Source organism: Lutra lutra, chromosome 6, assembly GCF_902655055.1.
Source record: "Lutra lutra chromosome 6, mLutLut1.2, whole genome shotgun sequence".
NCBI classification, from domain to species: domain Eukaryota; kingdom Metazoa; phylum Chordata; class Mammalia; order Carnivora; family Mustelidae; genus Lutra; species Lutra lutra.
Window position 1 is genome coordinate 111,365,405 of NC_062283.1, and position 19,718 is coordinate 111,385,122.

At 38.7% G+C, this 19,718-nt stretch overlaps 1 long non-coding RNA gene across 1 annotated transcript; it reads right to left on the bottom strand.

Moving 5' to 3' along the window:
• Positions 1 to 631: 631 nt before the first annotated feature.
• LOC125102092 (uncharacterized) lies at positions 632 to 3,830 on the bottom strand. The gene is made up of 4 exons (XR_007128027.1): positions 3,779 to 3,830; positions 2,104 to 2,182; positions 965 to 1,055; positions 632 to 722 (listed from the first exon to the last, which is right to left on the bottom strand). It is a non-coding gene; the product is annotated as an uncharacterized LOC125102092 (long non-coding RNA).
• Between the last annotated feature and the right edge of the window lie 15,888 nt (positions 3,831 to 19,718).

Consider the following 19,718-nt stretch of genomic DNA (forward strand, 5'->3'; position numbering starts at 1 on the left):
AAAAATCCTTTTTATGGGGCGCCTGGGTGGCTCAGTGGGTTAAAGCCTCTGCCTTCGGCTCAGGTCATGATCCCAGGGTCCTGGGATCGAGCCCCGAATCGGGTTCTCTGCTCAGCAGGGAGCCTGCTTCCTCCTCTCTGCCTGCCTCTCTGCCTACTTGCGATCTCTGTCAAATAAATAAATAAATCTTTTAAAAAAATCCTTTTTACTTCTTTTTTCCTCTTGAGGTCTTTATAAACTTTCTAGAATACTTACGCATGACTTGTGTCATGAAAAATATAATTAAAAATAAAACTCTAACAGTTCTGTTCTAATCTCCTGTTCATGAAAGCCTCCTTCTGGTCTATAATCTGGCAGATGAAGGGCCTCTAACCCCAAACAAAAAGGCTATCCTGGCTGGCTTCAGGCCTCTAGCCTCAGGCCAGTTAAAACTCCTGTAGGTTCTTAAACTGAATTTCTGCTACAGCTGGTTATCAGTCCTTCACAAGTCAGTGAACCAGGGTAATCCCCAGCCTGCCCAGTGGGGCCTCCCTGGGATGCGGCCCTCAGCCAGTCAGGGAGCCTTACCCTGTCTCCCCACAAGCAGGACCCTACCAGGTGGTTTTGCATGTGCTTTCATTTAGAGACCTCACCTCAGCAGCTGTGCTCCTCCTTAGACCATCTGAGGAGTCAGGCCACTTCTGCATGAGGCTGATTTTGAGCTAAAGTCTAGCTTTGCTTTCCTGTTAAAGGAAGTAGTAAAAATGGCTGAAGTTCTGTGTTGCTGGAAGCATAAAGACACACTCGAGATCAGAAAGTGAGCTTTTGTGTCAACAGTCTTTTCCTTTGAAAGCAAGTGCCTAATAAAACCATAACGCCAACAAAGAGCTTTGCATGCAATAAATATTTGATGAATGAATAAATGAATGAATGAACAAACAAACATAATCAAAAGCTATCCATGTAGAATAAAAATGAATCTTACCTAGTGTGGGGCAGGCCCCTCAGTGGGTCAGGTTTATCTTTTTATGCACTTTTCGATTCAGACTTTTTCACAGATGAGTGACACATGGCTCCTGCGGTTAGAAGCAATTCACAGACTCTTTGTACCAGAGTTCATATGATAAACCATGTGAAAATACCTTCTGAATGAAAAAGAAAAAACCCTTTCTCTCACATACGTGCTTTTGTGGGATTTTTACATCCTTTTCAGAAACAATTTTCTATGGTCTGATAGATTAACATGAATTCTGTCATAATACTGGTTTAGTCATCACATTCAGGAATTAGAAATATCTTCCGGAAATCATTTACTTCATCCTTAAAACCGCTGCCCTCCCTGCCCCCCTTCTCTGTGAAGAAAACACCTAACCTCCTATGCTCATGAGGTCTGACTGAATCTCAAAGACCTCTAAGGAAGAAGATGCTACCGTTTTTCTTAGTAACCTTTTCCAAAGTGTCATGTATCAAAGTGAAATTAAGGGATTATTAATTTGATCCCAGGTATCAGGGTTTATAGTTATTCTAATACATTATCATCCTACCGAAAAAACTAAAAATAATTTCTTTAATATAGTCTTTCTAATCTGAGTCAAATTTAAAATTAATCATCTATAATTACCAAACCTAATTTAATTAAAACTAGCTGTTCACCATCTGGTCTTATTTGTATAAATTTAAGAATCTACCATTTCATAAGAAATTCCTCTATTTAACCAATTATGTTAAGCATAATTATTATGTAATTAATCTCAGTTCAAATTACATTTGTTGTCACTTGACAGAGAAGTAATTTATGGGATAAAAAAAAAGCAGTTGACCAACTAATTACTCTGCCAAACTGAGGTCTTTTATCTTGACGTCTCACCATTTTTTTAAAAAAGGTATTTTATAGGAAAACATTCTTTTTGCTATGAGACTAGTTATTGTCAGTGTAAAGTAAACACAAGAAATAGTGTTTGGAATGAATCATCATTATGTTTTATAGTTTCAAGACCTTTATCTGGATAAATTAGTAAGCAAGGGAATAAATTAGTGGTGGAAACAGGACAGAAATTATAAAACTAAATACAGTAAGCCCAGAAAATTCATAAGGAAATAGGAACTAGGTGAGAATGTATATACCTCCAAATCAAGCTTCCTGTGCTATTCTTAATCTCCAGCTACTTTCAGACGCTTGTTTTCCTCTCTGTGATGGATAAACCTGCTAATAGAAGAGATGAATAGTTACTGATTATGAAAAAGATACCTTTATAAATAATGCTTATTTCTATGCATTTTTTTTGAAGACTTCTGAAAGATCAATGATGCTCTCCCAAAGAGTCTGAAGAGTACATGTTGTTCACCTAAAAGCTTATCATGGGGAAGGGAGCTTGATCATTGAAGGAGGGGTGAATTTCTGATTAAGAAGAAACAATGTGACAGACAAGACTGCCTTGCTTGAACAAGGGCTGGGAAGAGAATCCAGAGAGTAAGGCAGAAAAAAAACCAAAAAAACAAAAACCAAAAAAACCTAAACTAAACTAAACTAAAGCATTTACGATTCCTGCTCTAGCGGCAACGTTGCACGAAATACATGGGGTCAAAAAGAGAAGGAGAGAAGTAAGAAACCGACATATGTCCAAATCTCAGAAACACTTTGTAGGACAAAGGACAAATTCTTACTACAAACTCAGGAAGAGTCAAGCGTGTGGCGTGTGTCTATTTGTTCCCCATAGTATTTATTTTGTGTTACAAGTTGTGACACGTGCACGGGACATTCAAAAGTTATTAAGGTTCCATAGTGGAAGAGGCCAGAAGATAAGAAGGGCTATAAAAAAATCTTACCAACCTGATTAAGGGAAGAAGCATGGTGAAGAATTTTTGTAACTTCAGCCCTAATTTTAAGTCTTAAAATTATGAACTGTGTCTTAGACAGTAGTTTTATGCCAATTTTCATCTCCTGAACTTGATCATTGTACCACGGTACAAAAGGGTCTTGCTCTTATGAAATCTACACTAAAGTATTCCGGGGCAAAAGGGGGACTGTTTTTAAAACAGTAACTCTCTCTCTCTCTCTCTCTCTCTATATATATATATATAGCATATGTGCCAAATATTTATATATATATTTAGTAAATATATATATAAGCATATGTTTATATGTATATATAAATAAATAAATTCATATAAATATATATGAATATATAAATATTTATAAAGGACATATATATCCTATATATAGGATAAATATATTTAAAGCACATGTGCCAAAATGTAAGCCAGGGACGAACCTGAGTGAAGGATATATGAAAGTTCTTTACACAGTTCTTGTCATTATTTTGTAACTTGAAATGATTTCTGAATAAATCTTTAACACATAGAAATGAAAACCTCCAAAAGTATTTGGTGTTGAAAAACTAAAAAGTCAGGATTGGTGTATTGGGCTAAATCATGCAAGGTCTGCAGATTCTGTGGTTGGAACACTTGCTCTTCCCTCTTTCTCCCACCCAACCCGCACCCCAGCCCAGCTCCGCAGAGTGCAGGGGGTGTCCTAACATCTAACATCTCTTATAAAACAACTCTAACAATGAAGGTCTACGCCATGAGAAAATTTGATACAAAGAACACAACAGCTGATGCTCTGTCCCTGATGGGAACAGAAAACGTTCCATTTTTTTTCTCTGAACACACATCTCAGCGGTAAAACATAGACCCCCACTTTTCCACCGGCTTCCGTGAAAACCAGATGGCATCTCTCGGATGAAATACTCATGACTACAAAGGTGGCATATGGGTCAGTGCCAAGATGATCACTTACACGGCATCTGCAGATGGTGGTCCACCACATCCTGAGGCAGGAATAATGAGAACAACAACCACTTCATCATCATCTGAATATCCAAACAAACACCAGGGGAAAGTTAATGAAAACAGCACCGGGGCATGTCCCGGGGGCGGGGGCGGGGGTGGGGTGAGGGTTGTTGGCGGGCTCACCTGAGATGAAATGAGATCTGCAGCAAAACATATGCAAAATATTGAGTTTGGCTTTTAATTGAGAATCAAGGATGATGGATCTAAAAAAGAGTGTTCTGAACAGTAAAGCACTATACAAAAGGAGAAAGTATTTCTGTCCATGAAGCTTAATAATGAAAACAAATATGTCCCTCAAATAGCGCAGAAGTGAGTAGAAGTTCTCTAAAATGAATAATAGAAGGCTTTCATCGGGACAGGTAGGATGGATTAATGTACTTTCAGAAACTGAAATGGCGGTTTCCATAACTGTATACAAGTAATGCAAATGGCCAACAGAAAACGTTATTAAATTAAGCTTGATCATTACAGCCGATTAGCTTTAGTTCCGAGCCGCAACATGATAAACTAACGGGGGGGGGGGGGGGTGTGCTACCAGGACTATAATAAATGATGTAATTATGCATCTCCCAACTCGCCTGAAATCGCACACCTAAATGCATCTTGATTTCCGGTGCTGTGTATTCATACCTCTTTATCCACAGGCGATTAACTTAGCTGAGGAGCAAGAACAAAGGGATTATTGGGTGGATAGATGGATGGATAGAAGGACGGTTGACTGGATGAAGGTATGGATTGAAGGATGGATGACCTGGAGGATAAGTGGAGGCTAAAACGGGCGAGTGGAAGGACTGAAGATGGACAGATGAGAGGGTGAACAGACGGACGGACAGAATGATAAATGCTGTGAAGAAAGGGCATAGTGAAATTGAATAAAGACACAGGTTTCTGATAAATCTGGTTAAGATACTCAACTCACAATTAATCAAAAGTTGTATTTAACTAAGCCTGTCTTTGTTCACGCTGAACTGAATTTATACACCAGCCGAAAGGCTAACCTGCTTCTGTTTCCGAGGGAGTTATGTATTACTGTGGTGCCTTCCACGCTCCAGGATGTTTAAGGGCATATTGTATTCATAACCATGAAGCTATCTTAAGGTTTTTTTGGCCTATGGAAACAAATACGTTACCATCTGCTGAGCCAGGTTCAATATGATTGTTCCTTACAATATCCTGGAAGGATAATTCACATTGTTAAATGCATGTATTCCTTTTAACGTCTGGCCCTCCTTTTCCCACTGAGACTGAATCCGTGACTATCCTTTTCTGACTTTTCCCGCCTCACCTTGGCAGGGCCTCCTTCTTAAGATACTTGCTACATAAAATGTTCCGAGAGTCCTCTGTTCTCTCCCTGGGTTTTAAGAACATTCCTTGCTGTTTTCCATTTTTGTTTGTATGGTTTTCAGGTAGTTAACATTATACCTGTTAACTTCAAATTTACAGTTCGAAGTTTAATTTCTTTCAAATGTCAACCCCTCCTCCACCAACCCCAGCTCCACACACTGCTTTCTATTCCAGAACTCAGCCTACAGAGTTCCATCACTTAAATCTGCCTTTTACGGGCACAATGGGAAGAGCACAGGATTAAGGGTCTGGACACTACAGTTTAATGCATTACTAAATCTTTACTAATGCATTTAACATTTTTATAATTTACCTGTCACATGTAGATAGCATCAGCTCTTTCATCGAGCTGTTGTGACAAATAAGATAAAGAATTTTCAAATTCTATGAAAAAAGTATGCTAATTTAACGCATTAGCATTTAAAATGTAATTATTATCTGCTTGTATTCCATTCCACTATCTTTCCCCATTTTGATTGAGGAACTGCAGCAGACTCTAACAGGGGAGCACAGTGCCTACCACATCATAGGTTCTCAGTAAGGATGAGCTTCCCTTCTCCTTCGCTAATAAACATCTAAAGTCTCAACTTTATAATAAACATGGATTAATGGAGTTGGTTGTACTAATTCCCTTAAGATATCCTCTGGCTGCAATTTTTTTTCTTCTGGCAGGTGGGTGGATAAATATAGTGTTTGATGATAGCCCAACAGGATAGTTGCTAGCACACTGGGCACTTGAGTGTAAATATTATGAAGGTGTCTCTTCCTTCCAGCTTACCTCTGTGCCAGAGTGCGTCACTGGATTTCAGCATCATTAATACCCAGTCGATCTTCCTTTGTTCAGTCCACAAACTGCACAACCACAGGTGGCAACCCTGTTACAACCTTGGGGCTGAGAGACTGGAAGCTTCTACCATTTAGGCATCACTATAATATCATTCAAACTGAAAATATTGACTTAGCTATTTCTAATCATACACATTTTTCAGACTTTTCTATGTCTATTGATTTAAAGCCATGAAACCATAAATATATATATACATTTAGCATATATATTATATATATGTATATATATGTTATATATATACATGACAAGCTTGTTTGTCCCACCATGGAACTCTTTTAAGATATTTCTCACCAAAAAAAAAAAAAAAAAAGGTAAAAGAAAAAAAGGTATTTCTCACCACTTGGACTATTATAGACATCAAAATGGTATCTGTCTTAGATCAGGGATTAACAAGTCTGCTCTTCACTTTAGTGTTCTTTCAAAAGCAAATATATCCCCTCTATTAAAATAACACAAGAGTTTGCAGTGAAGGAATATTACAAGGAGAATTCTAATTTACAAACTTCCATGTGTCTGTTTGGCCTGTGCTAGGGAAAGGGGTTTCCCACCCTGGAAGTTTCTGAGAGGGAGCAAACATCCTAAGCCCTTTATTTCCTCTGGCCCCTCCCCACATTACCTGGAGTTTCTTGGATCTGTGACAGACATCCCTAATGGCTTTAATCTCCTTATGGAAGAAGAGAGTCCCCAGAGAAGCAGCAGGAGTGGATGGGATTTTTACATGAGTCTTACTCTTTTCAAGAATTTATTTTCAAGGACTCACCACAATCCAGACAGAAGTATAGGTTGAATAGAGAGTAGATAAGGCCTCAGTATGACGTGCGCTGGGTGGGGGGCAGACAGGTTTGTGGATGTTCCAAGCAACCATATTTCCTTCTGATCATACCCTGGGGATGTGGAGAGGACACAGCCACTATCCAAGGTTCCACAAGTCCTTCTTCCCATGTTCCAAGGAGCCGCAAAAGCATAAATGATCTCCAACCTGTAGTTTACGCTACATGGAGGTGCTAGAAAATGGCTAGGGTCCTGGACCAAACTGCAAAAGCCTGACATTTTAGTTACTTTTGGGTAGTCTTTACAGGGTGTTCTGGAGACTTAAGTATCATTTATAGCATTGTTCTGTGGGAAAATAAGCCATGCATTTCAAAAACTAATTTACAAGTGGATTTTAGAACATAGTGCTTGAGCAAACTGAAATTTACTTTTAAAAATAATCCGTATTCAGGATAGAATTAAATAAACCCTTGAGTACGATTATGAACTTATTTGCTATTTCTTCATGTCTGTCAAACTTGTTTTAAGACTTAGGTTTAATTAAAAATGTAAACTTTTGGTTCTCAGCACCTCCCTTCTAATTATTACTGAATATTTGCATAGATAATTTAAGATATTTTTAGCTCATGGTACTCTTTGACAGATGGGAAGTTTTTACAATAACCAGGTGAACTGGGTGATTATTGTTAACTCTGTTTTGTAAGTGAGGAAACTGAGGCTCCATCGGCTTGGCTTGCTGAGGGACTTATAAGTAATAAGTGAATAGAACGAACCCAACCCCAGGTCTGAGGGCAAATCCCATGCAGGCTCTTTCTACAACATCCCATGGCATTGCACAAACCTTCTGACGACGAGGGAGTGAGAGCAATCAAATGACGCTGTTTGTCTAAAGGAAAGTCCTTGATCGCTTTTTCCAACCCGAAAACTGTTAGCAGTTTGCTTCATTAACTAGCTGGAAGCCTTCCCCTTTTCTTATAATCAATGCTTGGCTTGCTCTTGTACCACATCCTTCCCTTAGCAATCAGCAGCTTGCCTTTGATGAAGAGCTCGGGCATTTTCTGAAAGCAGAAGTATATTTTCAATAATGAACTACTCAAAACGGCATTCAAACCAAAAACTTAGGATTTTTAAACAGAGGCTTAAAGCCACTTATTTCTCTTTGAGCAATATTCACATCCTTCTCTGGCTACCACTAGGCAAAGAAAATGGAAGGCTTTGCCTCCAGCAAATGTACTCAGAGGTCACTCACAGATCCCAGTGTGAAAACCAGCTGAAACATGACAGACTAAAGTAAATGGATCAGTAGGTACACTGAGTCTCATTAGCATGATTTTGTTTTGGTCCTGAACCTAGCACTTATTTTATGAATAATCAACATATCTTGTTCTTAAAGATACTCAAGAAAGGAGACTCTAAGCAATTGTAATATCCTATGTCATTATTTAATAGATGTTGCCATCAACAAACTCTTCTTTACTACACTTCTCTACAAATAAAACCATATTTCTCATTCTTTTTATGTGAAGTTAGCAGATCAGAAACTCAGAATCCTTTTAAAGAAAGACTTGATATTCTTTTGGTTTTGGGGGTTTATTTTTAGATTTTATTTATTTATTTGACAGAGACACAGCGAGAGAGGGAACACAAGCAGGAGAAGTGGGAGAGGGAGAAGCAGGAGTCCCCCTTAGCAGGGAGCCTAATGCGGGGCTAAATTCCAGGATCCCGGGATCATGACCTGAGCCAGAGGCAGACACTAAGGACTGAGCCATCCAGGCACCCTTTGATATTCCTTTTTAATATAGGAATCTTTTGTTCTCCTCTCTCTATCTCCACTGACCTTTGTCTAGCATAGAGCAGGCACTCCATAACTGTTGACTGAATGAATGTTAACAGTATTTATTAATTCAGTAAGTATTTATCCATATTATACTAACAATGCATCCCATGGATATCGGAGTCAAAAGAACAAGAAGAAACTTATTGTCCCAGAAGCTTCTCTGGAGTGGTGACAATGACAGTCAATGAATGTGAGAGATATTGCAAAGGCAGAATGACTTTGTATTTGAATCTAGAGGCAAAGAGGGAGAAAGCCAAGATAACCAATCTTTTTGAGCCTGGGTGACTGAGAAGACAGTGATACTAATTGCAGAGTTAGGGAACATAAGATAAGAAGCAGATTTTCTGATGGAGAGGTAACTATGTTTCAAACCCCTTAAGTCTGAGGTACCAGTGGGAAATCCCAGCAGAGTCTAGCAGGCCAGCGTTGAGGGTGGAGCCTGAGAAAGAAGTCAGAGTAAGGCCCAGAGTTAGGCCTGTCTTCACCTAGGTGCGGACATCCTGACAGCTTGTGAGATACCATGTGAAAGAGTTTCGGGGAGAGATGGAGATGCCCAAGCTGAGAGAGCAGAAGGAGGAGGGAGGCCCAGGGAAGGAGCACACTGCCAGCGGGGAGGAGAAACAGCAGAGCTGAGGACCACAGAAACCAGAGGAGACAACCCTGGTTGTTGCTAGTCACCTGTGGCCGTCGCTAGTCACACGAGTGAGAAAAATGGACTAGGAAAGAGGCCCCAGCAGCCTTCTGCAGAGCCATCTCTAGAGATCATGGAAGCCAAGGCAGAAGACTTGGAATCCAGGGTGAGGAAGTGCGAGGGGAACATGGCGACTTTGCTCTCAAGTCAGTCAGCGATTCAGGGAACAAGATCAAGGCTGTTTTAAAAGCACTATCTCAGAAACTTCAGTCACATCCATCATTCTCAAGGTTTGTGTCTCTAAAGTTCTGCTCTAACTTTTACTACTTCCTCTTCTTAATTTTTTAAAAGTCTCCTCTTAAAATCCCTATAAATTTCCCTCTTTTCCATTCTGCTTCTACAATGGCCAGTGTTTCCCATTTCCTCCCTGTTCTATTCTAAAGTTCCTTTCGTCCTCTTCAGCCTTACAGTCAAGACGTTCTTCTGCCCCTGTTATTCCCCCCATTGAATATTGTACTCCCCCCTCCCCCAATCCATAATTTTCTCCTGCTCCAGACTATTTCGTGTGAAAATTTGCCCACCTCTTCAGGAACAGATTCCACTCACAACTATATCCCAACTTCCCTCTGGGCTTGGTTTGTATATTAAAATCAATTCCTGATATTAGTAGTTTAGCCTAGATGCTCAAGAAAATGATAAACTTGATTACTGATAATAATTGTAATAATTTTTGTAATAATTTGTAATAATTGTATGTGCTTTCTAGACCTTGCAGAAAGAACCACCATACTACTTACTAGGAATAAAATTTAGGCAAACACAACCTCACAAATGCACCAGTGACATCCATATTTTCTGAATCATCTGACTTTATCTCCTTAAGAATTATTTACAGAAAAAGAAGCTACGTGGTAGTATCACCTACTTTTTAGTGTAACTTTTTATCTATTCTTTAGCAAAAAAAATAAACTAGTAGACTTACTATTTGAGCAAATAGAAATTTATCAGTCTGTCATTGTTGAACTTTGTAGCATGGAGTTTTCCTTCTTTTAAAGACAAAGGCAAAAAAAAAAAAAAAAAAAGAAAGAAAAGAAAAGGAAAAAGGCATGAATTATGTATTATAGGACCAGAAAGTTTGGGGTCGAATTTCTGTAACTATAGGAGTTAATACTTTGAACTTCCTCTTCCTTAAAAAAAAAAAAATAATTGAATTCTGCTTTTAAATAACACTTTCATTTACTATTTTGTCTTTTCTAAGTACTCTTGATTTTTCAGTTTTCAGTAGATTTTAGGCCAAGACATAGGTAAGGATGGTTAGACATAAACAACCTTGAGATAGTAAAATGATGCTACGGGTAATGAATATGGTATGTCAAAAAGCACAAAGAATCAAAAGACTGTATCCATATTATGTAAATTCAAAAGTCTTCTGTAAATGTTGTCTCTGGGGACAATTTCACAAAAGCACCCTCTTCGTACTTTGGATTAGCACTTAACAATTGGAAAAGTTGACTTTTCCCTTGTAAATGACTCAAAAATCTTCCTTACTTTCACATCCCTGGAGATAGAAAAGATGTTTTATTAAAAAATCAGCTGCAGAATTTATTCCAGACTAATTATGGCTGCAAGACTTTCTGAAGACTAACTTGCAGCTAGGGTTATCAATGGTTCATAGTCTCTTTTTAGCATAAGCTAATGAATTTGAAATAAACCTGGCCCAAAGATGTTAGGAGACAAAGCTCCATTATTACGCAGCTCTAAGCTATCATTTATTCACTGAGAAAAAAAACTCAGGAAGAAGCTTGCCAACAAACCAGATGTCACCATCAGTAGACAATTATGTTCCACAGTTTGGCACCTGGGGCCCACAGTCATCATCCAAGGAGGAGGAGAAATAAAAAGTAGAACATTCTGGCAGACTACAGACTAAAAGATTCTAAGCAGCTCATGGGAAAAATGGAGGCTGAAGGGTTGCTCCCTTCCTTCTCAACAGGGAGAGCCCAGGACCCTAACCTGCTCATGTTCTACTCATTGAGGATGTCATGATCCTAACAGATACCTCTGAGCCTTTGAAAGGACTCACACAGGCTGTCACTGAAGCCAAGACATCAGCATTTTGGACATCAGAAGATTTGCCACCTCATCTATAAGACATCTTTTGTGGGGAGGGGGTAGACTGTCAATGGAATGTAAGATGTTTCCTTCTCTGACAATTTTTTTTTTTTAAATGAAGAGGAGAGCATCTTGATTTGGTGCTGGTTTCAGTGAAGTACTGACCAAAACATATGGATGGCATTGCATGAAATACCTTTGTAAAAGCCTGTCTCATCCCATAATTAATCTCTGATTAAGAAACTGGAGATATATACTGAGAATCTCGTCAAGATTCATAGGTTCTACAAGGGAAAGAAAATGAACTTCCTCTTTTGATTGTGTTCCATTGTAGAATAGATGCTTTACTGTCCTCTAATGGCTCCAAGTAAATGCCTAGATGACCACACATATATTTTTTACTTTTATGTAATCCGAGAAGTAAATGAATAAATATAAATTGAAAGAATTCATTTTTGGGGTGCCTGGGTGGCTTAATCAGTTAAGCATTTGCCTTGGGCTCAGGTTATGATCCCAGGGTCCTGGGATGGAGCCCTGGGTAGGGCTCCCTGCTCAGCGCGGAGTCTGCTTCTCCCTTTCCATCTGCCTCTCCCCCAGCTCGTGCTCCCTCTCACTCTCAAATAAATATATAAAATATTTTTTTAAAAAAGAAAGAACTCTTTTTCTTTAAATTTTCGTGAAACATTTCTTGATATGTATTTATATTTATGTCAGTTTACCCTTACATGGAAATTGCCCATCTGCTCATATTCAGATAAAAATGAAGGGTTGACTTTAGATTTATTGGTTAAGTCTGTAAGTAAACAGAACAAACCAAATCCTAGTCAAGTGGGAACTACTTTATCTACTTTTCCCAGCCTCTTTGAGTCATCAATTTCTGGGTAGCATAAAATAAAGTATAATTTAATTTAAGATTTTGCTTTTGTGCCCATTATATATTTCCATAATCAAAAACAGATTTTTACAAAATCAAGGAAATATTTGTGTTAGTTTTGCATAGGTCTTAATGTTTTGTGCAGATAAAGCTAACTGGATCACTTACTTAAACTAGTCGATGAATCCACAAATCATTCTTTTCCACAAATGGACTTCACCATATTTCTTAAACTATTCTACACTTTGGGCAAGGGACAAGATTTTTCTTTATATGTGATATATATAGTGCCAAGCATCTAGTTAATTAATATAAATGTTTTATATAAATATATATCATATAATTACCATAAATAATACAAATAATAGTACATTAATATATGTCTAAAAACTGTGGTTCCAGAGTTTATCTTTCAGGCTTCCAATACCTATGTGTGTTATTTCACGATGAGGTAGTACATTAGTTCGCTTCTGGAAATGACATGCTTTTAATGCAGCAGTTTTCAAATGTTTTTGTTTGTGAATTGTTTTATCAAAGGTTAAAAACAAAACAATGGGCCACAAATCTTACTATTACTGCCACCTCCTACCTCCTTTGCCATCAGCACCTTCCACTGAAACCATCCTTGAGCATTGTTAGAAAGAACATTGCTGGGTATCTAAACGATACACATAAATTATATCATAAATAATTTTCTAGGTTGCCTCTAATGTGATAAACATTATGAATCTCGGATGGTTATAAACATTAATGCTATCAGCCTGTGTGGCACTCTTGATCGATGGGAAATTCTTTTCTCAGTGACTGGAAACAAGCAAGGAATCAGAAGTCCCCAGTCTTATAGCAGGATTTGCAAGGTCAGGCACAAAGCTTCACTGTGCATCTGAGTTCCCTCCATTTACACGGAGAATTGTGATTTCTGCCCCTAATTCACAGCACAGGAATAATGAACTCCATTCTCGGGACTGGGGAGAGCGATGGCCCTTCCTCAGACATGTGTAAATTGAAAAAACATTAGCAGCAAGCTACAAAGCAGCCTTATGCTGAAACCTCCCACACCCCCTATCTACACCCTCCGACACCTGTCTATCCTAAAGTGGCAGGGAAAATGCCTGGAGTTAATGGCCACACTCACCACCGGCTCCAGCTGAACAACTCTTGGAATGGATGGAAAAATAAAGACAGAATGGTTTCTCTCCTCCCCAGCTCTAGTGGGAACTCTGTAGCACTCTCTCAAGGTCGAGAGCAGAGAGTACTGAAGTGGGTGGAGAATTTCTGCAAAACACTTCAAGGCCCTTTGAAAACGGAAAAGGACGTATTTTTATAATAGTACCTTCAGTACTGTAAACTTCTCTGCGAAGTTTCTTGACAGAAATGGTGACTTTGATTGCTATACCTCTGATATACAGTCAAAAGATGGTAGGGAAATGTAAAATACAAGAGAAAAATATGATTTAGTCATTGATGTCAGCTTTTTAAGTGTTAGTATCTATACTTTGTGATTTGAGGAATTTCTTCCTTTAGTTTGAAGCTCCATGGTGAATTTCCTCATATAATTTAAAATCTAAAATATTATTATAATGTCTGTTTCCATACAGTTCAGCATTTTTCAGTAGAGAAGGAAAAATCCAAAGGAAAGTTTTAAAAGTCTACATAGAACTGTAGTTCAATGTTTCCTGACATGAGGAAGATGACTTTCTCAATTCTTCGGTTTCTTATCCTGTAGAATGGAAGTAATTAGGACAAATGAGGGGGATTCTTTACAGTATAGTGGAAAGCAGTAGAAACCAAGAGAACTGGATTTTACTTCCAGCATTCTCATCTGTTCTCTTCATCCATTGAGAAAGCCATATAACATCTCCAGACCCTAGTTTATTACCCTGTAAAAATAAGTGGCCCATTTTTAATTCATTTGAAAACATTTGTTAGGTGTTCACTAGATTGGGACACTGTGCTAGGCTCTGGAAAGAAAAAGCCAAATAAGATGCTTTCTTGGCTTTCAGAGAATATGCAGCCAAGCAGGAGGTAACAGCAGCACCATAAAGTACAGGAAAGGAATAGACATTCTCATGGAAAAGTTGGTAGGGAGCCAGGTCAACCAAGAAGACACGTGGGTTGGGGAGGACAGAGAGTGATTTCTGGGGCTAGTAAGTCCAGAGTCAAGGCTTAAAAACAGCTAAGACTGGTCAGGAGGAGTGTAATAGAAAAATGAGTTGGGGGATGCCAAAGGACTTTGCAAGCCCTAGAAGCAGTAACAGAAAAAGCAAGGAGGTATGAAACACTGTGGCCTGCTAGGAAAACCATAGGGGTTCCACTGTGGCCACAGAGGAAGTTAGGAGCCAGATGGCAAAGCATACTGAGAAGTTTAGGTTGTAGCCTATGGGCATAACATTTCAACAGTCAAGCAGAGCAGATTCACATTTGGAATGATAACTCTAGCAACAAATTGAGGAGACGTGAAGAATGAAAAGCGCATGGTCTCGCCTCATCCACAAACAATTCTAAGGAGAAGCTGCCCAACCTACTCCCCACTTCCCGCCTTACCTCTAAACGCAAATCAGCAATATTACATACCATGTGACCCTTTCACTAGGTACACATGATTGGAAAAGGTACAGATACCTGATCCAAGAGCAGCCGATCGTAGATCTGGTTGAGCTGGTTTGAAATGATGAGCTACATTGCAAACCCACTTTGACAAAACTGAATGTACTATTATAATTATTTGTGAGGATGTAGAGAAAAGGGGAATCCTCAAACACTGCAGTAATGTAAATTGGTAAGCCATTCTAAAGACTAAGTTGGCAATATTTAATAAATGTAATTATGCACACACCTAGCAACCCAACTTCTGTGCACGTAAAGCAGGAGAGTAGTGTCATTGATAGAGAAATGGAATATGTGAAGTTGTTATAACATTGTTCTGGAAGCAGGGAAGTTGGAGGCAATTGGAGGTCTATCATTGTGAAGTGGAGGAGTCAGTATGATAGACACATACACTGGAAAAGCCTGCAGGAGTCAGATGTATATTCAGAAACATAAATTTAAAAACTGTGTTGAGTGAAAAAAAAATAGAAAGCAATAATAAAGCATCATTTATATTTCTATCAGAGACACATGCCATCCAAGGACATATATTACACATACTAAAGTCAATACCTTTGAGGCAATGCCATCAAATGATGGGAAGAGTAAGAATGAGAAATAAGAAAACAAATTAAAACAATTTAGCCTTGTGTAGGCAAAGTATAGTGTGTTCTGAGTATAATTAACTCAATTCCATACACTTGAGGTCAGGGGGAAAAAGGGTGAAATATGAGTTTAAAGAGTCATAGTCGCCCTTAAAACCAAGAAATAAGGCAAGAATTTGCATTTTTAATGAGTTAGGAAAGGGGTGTGGCTAAGTCACATTTATAATGGGCCATCAGAATGAAGATCTGCAAATTTTCTAACTCTTACTTTTAGCCTACGAAGTTTTCTTAATTGTAGAACCACCCTCTAGCTCCTGTCTCCTTGAGGTTTAACTTTGTTGTAACTTCTCTTTCCTGAGCTATGAGTAGTTTTCTGTTCCTCTTCTCAAAAGAGCCAAAATAAAACAAAAAAAGTGCACAAACATGGCTGGGGCAAGATTACCTGTCAAGATTTTGCTGACGATCCAAGGAAGACATACAGATTTGGGGATCAACAGGTTACAGAAGATTATTGAAGTCCTCTAGAAGCGAGGAAAATCATGGTTATAAATGTAGAGAAGAAGGGACAGTAGTCTTTTAAGGATTGTGTAAAGAGAGAGAAGCCAGCAAGAGACTGAAAGGGAATAGCATGGAGAGGGAGAAGAACCAAGAGGGAACACCATTATGGAAACCAAGAAAGAGAAAATGGGTAGCCAATTTTGTTGACTGCAAAGCCATTGGGTGTGTTAACAGGAGAAAAGGTTCTGTTGATCTTCCAACAGTAAGATAATAGTGGCCTTTTCCAGAGTAGTGTTTGCATTGTGGTAGTGGCAGGAGTCTGTTACCCCCCCAGTTCAGGGAGTCATGTATAAATGGGGTGCCACTCAGGCTAACTCCTGGGCTGAAGTTGGCTTCCCTGACCCAAAGAACAAAATCCAGGCCTCAAGCTTTCCCGTAATGACATAAGGAAAAAAGTAACAGACTAAATAAAACTTAATGAGGTTAAATAAAATAAAGATACTTGAAACAAAAATAAAGTCAGAATTATTGTGGGTATGACCAGGAAGTAAAGCATTGGAGACAATAAATGTGGACTGTCCATCATAAGATTGGGCTGGGGAAGTTGCACTTGACCTCTTAAGTCTCTTCCAATTCTAATAGCGAATGATGATAGCTCATAAATTATAGTTCACAACTACAAAAGCGACCTTAAATATGTTAAGAACTGGGGCGCCTGGGTGGCTCAGTGAGTTAAAGTTTCTGCCTTCAGCTCAGGTCATGATCTCAGGGTCCTGGGATCAAGCCCTGCGTCAGGCTCTCTGCTCAGCAAGGAGCCTGCTTCCCCACTCTCTCTCTGCCTGCCTCTGCCTACTTGTGATCTCTCGCTGTCAAATGAATGAATAAATAAATAAATAAATAAAATCTTTTAAAAATATGTTAAGAACTAAAACAGCAATTTACTTCTCTATGTCAAGATGCTTATTGTGAAAGGAATACACACTCTTTGTAAATTTAAGCAACACAGAAATATATAAAGTAAAAATTAAGTTCTCACTTCCTCCTGTATCCCACCCTTCCCTCACTCCCCAGGTAACCCATATTTTCTAGGCACACACAAACCTTTATAGATATGTGCATAATTTTTTAAGAAAGGGAATCTCTCCACTAAAAAATGTAGTATGTATAGGCATGAGTGATATGAAAAAATATTTTTAAATCAGCATGATGGGGCAGGCACAGACTAACTGGAATAGGTGCTATGTGAAGTAGGTAGGCAGCCTGGTGTGCCATATTCTTTTTTAACCTGTCTCAGCAGCGGTGCTTGGCTTGTGGCATGGGGGTGAGAGCTGCACTCAGGGTCCAGCCATCGAGGTCCCTCCACGGGAACCTTCCTCCATGGGGTTTGGACATGTTTCTGGCTGCAGATTCTCCCAGCTTCACTCTTTGGTTCTCTGAGATTTTTCCATGTCATGCACAATAAGCTTCAATAAATTCCCTTGCTATGTAATTAACCTATGCAGCTTGTTTTTGCAGCAGAAACAGAGGTATTTTAGGAGAATTAAAAGCCAGATTCTCATCTCCTCTACATCAAGGGTTTTGAGAGCCAGCAAACTTTGTGATCTGTGGCCATCTGCAAGAAAGCGACCAAATCATGTGATTTGTACTTCTCTTCTCCACATAAGGAGTCTTCATTTGGAAGCTGTTGATGGTCAGACCCTAGGTGAAGACTGATCTATGACCAGGACAGCCATTTTGAACAACACCATTTCTCTCCTTGAGCTTTAAGAAATATAAAAAATATGGACTGCTTTATTTTAGATTTGTCTTATGTAACTCAAAAAGAAAAAGTAATCAAGAGAAAAAGAAAGGAGAATTTTAATTTGCATATGTCTGCTCTGGAGGAAAAACAGACTCTTTTTTCATTTTACATCAGCAAAAGGCATCAGGACACAGTGTTTTCAAATTACTGCTTCAGGTCCTGATTATTTTTTTAAGTTTCCTTGAAATATTAGTTAAAGAAAAAAACAAAGAAGGAAAATTCCTGATTTTTTTCTCAAAGATGCCAACCATGCATATCTTCGTGTTAAGAAAATAAACTTTTACATTTTTGACGTTACGTCATAAACTGAGAATTGTCCTCTATATGAAGAAAAGAGGAAAGGAATACTCCAAGCGCAGAAATATATTTTGTATGTTCCTTGTCTTTGCTTTTGATATATGCTTAACTGTATCACATTCTAGGAGCAGCTAATTTCCATATAAAGTGTAGCTACTTTCAATTTTACTATGTCTTGTCTGCAGTGGAGGCTTTGATTTGTGTGCCCTAGGCTAGATCAGAGCAATGCATAATTTTCTTTAAGTTCCTTCTGTCCTGCACAATCAGTGAGTTCCAGCACCGATTATAACATGGATATTTAGAAAGACATTACTAAAAAGGGAAAAAAATAAGAGAAATGGCATCAAGAAGGTTAGCAAATCAAAGAAAAATTATCAGAGAGAACCTGATGGCAATCCTCCTGAAAGGTACGCATTGGGCATATAGGCTCACATGAATCTTGGTCTGTTTGGTGATTATAATGGCTACTTCAAACCTAATAGCAGAAGGGAAATTTGGCAGAGTCATATCAAAGCCCCTGCCACCATTCGGTCCTTATGCTATAGCTACTAAATGCCAGTAAGGGTTTTCTTAGTGAAGATGGATATGGGGTGCACAGGGAACCCTCTGGTTCATGCAATACGTGGCTTGTGCAATAGCATCAGAACTCACCCCCTCCCCAAGTATTTCCTAAGGGCCTTATTTCACTCAATTTGCTTCTTCGGTTCCCTTTGAAGATGTGTGCTTTTGAAGTAGATTAAGGACTTCTATAACCTGAAGGGATAAAATCAACTAGCCACACCGTATCAGCCCATGCCATAACCTAAAGACTTTTTCTGATTACCATTTAAGAGAAAGAGCACCAAACGGGGGATCAGAAGATCTGAATTCTAGTCCCAGCTGTGTGGCAATGCGCCTCTGAGCTAATCACTTATCTTCTTTGGGTCTTAGTTTCTTCATCTCTAAGATGACGCCATGGCCATAAAGATCTTTTACAGTTTGGAAATCCTGACTTTAAGAATAGATCATCATCACCCTTGTAACTTAGCACCCTGAAGGAACAGGAATCAGATGAGTTCAATTTTGATGGATTTGGAGATGAGAGAGAGAAACCAAAGGTGAGTCATTCTTGGAGCAGAAGTGAGTAGAGATTTGTTAGGGAAGAGACATAAACAGTGAAAAAATTAAAATTGGGGAAGAAAACAAACTTCCCTTGCTTCTGCGCTTTGAGTCATTAGATATAGTTTTAGGTGTTTTTCCTTTCTGATAACATTAAAAACATTGAAATCTGATTGCTTTCCTTTTTTAAAAAGATCTTTATTGGGTTGGATTTTATTAGTATTATTATAAAAATAAAAAAGGAACCATGTGCTCCCATTCTGACTATTGCACTCTCTACCAGATAATCATTGTTAACAGTTTGGAGTTTCTTCTTACAGCTTTTTTTTCATGCCTACACAATATGCAAGGAGATTTGGTGTCCATATATCTCTGATGTATTTTAGTGAGCTCGCCCATAAGAGAGATTCCGGAAGGTGAAGGCTAGGCACAGACACTCTAAAGCATGCTAGCTATTACCTGCCTTAGTTGGGTTCCCACAGAGCTCGAGACAATGCTTACATGTTAATACCATCTGAGAATCATGATCCCAGGAATGAAAGAATGGGGGTGAAGAGGGGAAGGAGGGAGAGCCCATGCTACGTTG